This window comes from Equus caballus, unplaced genomic scaffold (assembly GCF_041296265.1).
Source record: "Equus caballus isolate H_3958 breed thoroughbred unplaced genomic scaffold, TB-T2T haplotype2-0000632, whole genome shotgun sequence".
NCBI lineage: Eukaryota > Metazoa > Chordata > Mammalia > Perissodactyla > Equidae > Equus > Equus caballus.
In genome coordinates, this window is record NW_027221949.1 from 10,001 (window position 1) to 12,500 (window position 2,500).

The 2,500-nt window shown below is 81.3% G+C and overlaps 1 non-coding gene across 1 annotated transcript; it reads right to left on the reverse strand.

Moving 5' to 3' along the window:
- Positions 1-1,113: 1,113 nt before the first annotated feature.
- LOC138922221 (5.8S ribosomal RNA) lies at positions 1,114-1,266 on the reverse strand. The gene has a single exon (XR_011435286.1). It is a non-coding gene; the product is annotated as a 5.8S ribosomal RNA (ribosomal RNA).
- Between the last annotated feature and the right edge of the window lie 1,234 nt (positions 1,267-2,500).

Here is a 2,500-nt window from a genome sequence, read left to right on the forward strand (position 1 = left end):
CCGCGAGCGAGGCGGGGGAGCGACGGAGAGACGAACGCCGCGGAGGAGGACCCCGGGCGCGCGAGGCCACGGCCGACGTCCGCCCGGCCTTCCGCCCCGCCCCCCGCCACGACCGACCCCCGAAGGAGGGCGGGCGGGCGGGCGGGTGGAGGGACGCGGGCGGGCGGACGGGGGCACGAGCCGGCGGCACGGGCGAGGGGCCCCGCCGGGGAGGAGGGGGGCGGAGCGGGACGCCGCCACGCGCACGGCGGACGCGTCGCGGCGACGCGGGGGAGGAGAGCGCGGAGGGGCGGCGGCGGGCGCGGCGGGGCCGGCGGTCGCCCCCGACCGCCGACCTCCCGCGCGCGTCCCACCGCCTCCCGACACCCGCCCCTCCGCCGCGAGCCGCCACGGCCCGTCGGGCGGCGGACGCGGCGCCCGCCCGCCCGCCCGGGGCTCGGGGCACGCAGCGCGGCGCGGCCGCGACCCGGGGGAGGGCGCGCGGCGGCGGACGACGCCGCGGCGTCCCGCGGGTCACCGCCGGGGCACGCGTCCCCGGGGCGCGGCCCCGCGCACGCGACTCGGCCTCGGCGCGAGCCACCCCGACGGGGCGAGGCCGGGGAGGGGTCACGGTCCGGGACCCGGGCGCGCCGGGGACCGGCGAGGGGCCGGCCGGACGCACCGGGACGGACCGCCGACGGGGGCGAGCGGCGACCGGACAGGCGGCCCGGACGCGGGCCCCCCGAACACGGCGGCCCCGACCGCGCGCCGCGGGACCCGTCTCGTCCCCGCCCCGGCCACCCCGAGGCCGCGTGCGGCGCGAGGGAGCCCCCGAAGGCACCGTGGCGGCCACGGGCACCTCGGCGCGAGCTCTCGCGTCTGCCTCTCCCTCGACTCGCGGGCGGCGGCCCCCACCCCGGGACCCCGCGGCGCCGCCGCCACCGACCCCCACGCGCCTCCGACGACCGGGCACCGGGGCGCGTGGGAGGAGGGGCGGGCGGGCGCGCGGGGCGGAGGAGGGGCCCCGCGTCTGCACTTAGGGGGACGGAGGGCCCGGGGCGGGCCCTGCGAGAGACCCCCAGCCGCGCACCCCGGGGCAGGCGACACCCACCCCGGGGGCGATTGATCGTCAAGCGACGCTCAGACAGGCGTAGCCCCGGGAGGAACCCGGGGCCGCAAGTGCGTTCGAAGTGTCGATGATCAATGTGTCCTGCAATTCACATTAATTCTCGCAGCTAGCTGCGTTCTTCATCGACGCACGAGCCGAGTGATCCACCGCTAAGAGTCGTACGAGTTTGAACGGCGGGGTCCCCCCGCAGGGCGGGGGGAGAGCCCGCCCCTGGCACGGCACATCCCCGGAGGGTGCCTCCGGCCGGCCAGGAAGACACAACGAGACCAGACTCCGTGAGGTCGGAAGGTTGGACGACGGGGCGTCCGGCACGGGCCCCGCGGGGCCGTGCTCGGACACCCCACAGGCGCCCGGGGGCTCCCGCCTCGCCCGAGGACGCGGGGCGCGCACGCGCACGCGACGACACGACGGCCGCCGGGGACGCCCCCTCCCGACGGCCGCCGCGACGGCGGCGCGGCGCCCCCCGGCCCGGCGAGGCGGAGTCTGGGGGAGAAGGGCCAGGCCTCCCGACTCCCCGCGGGCCCGACCGCCCCGACCCAAGGCGGACGGGCGAGGCCCCCCAGGGGTCTTTAAACCTCCGCGCCGGGACGCGCTAGGTACCTGGATGGGGGGGAAGCCAAAGAAACGGACGAGGCGGAGCGGGTAGTGCCGCGCGGCCACCGCCTCGACGCCGCCCGCGCCGCCCGCGGCCACCCGGGGACGGACGCAGGCCTCGGCGCTGCCCGCCCGTGACCGAACCCCGCCGCCGGGCGCCGCCGACCGACGACCCCACTGCGCCCACGGCCCCCTCGACGCCGGGCGGGCCCCCTCGCGTCCGACGCACGCCACCAGACCCGACCCGACTTTCCCCCCCGGGGACCCTCCCCGCACCCGCGTCCCAGGCCCCTCTCGCCACGGAGGGCGAGGGGCTGCGGCGGGAAGCGGGGAGCGAGCGGGCAGGGCGAGGGGGGTGGGCGGACGTGGCCGGCCGGACGCGGGCGCCCGGGGCGCCGAGGGCGGGCAGAGACGCGGAGGCACCGTCGGACGGACGACGACGCCGACGGCCGGGGAACGGCCCAGGGCGGGCGACGGGAGGCGGCGGGCGGCGGGCACCCCGCGTGAGCCGAGGCTCCGAGGCCCCCGGGGGACCTGACCCCGGGGACTCCGCGGGGGCTCGCGCCACCACGCCGCCCTTCCCGAGACGCGCCGAGGGCGCCGCCGCCCGCGAGAGCGGGGGACGGACGGCGCCGGAGACGGAGGCGCGGCGCGACAAACTCCGGCCCGCCTCCCGGGAGACCGGAGGGCGCGGGGACGGACGCGCCGGGGGCGGCGGCGCGGAGGACGCGGCGGCCTCGGAACGCCGGGCGGACGGAGGCCGGAAGGGGCTCGTGGGCTCGCCGACATCGAGCCCAC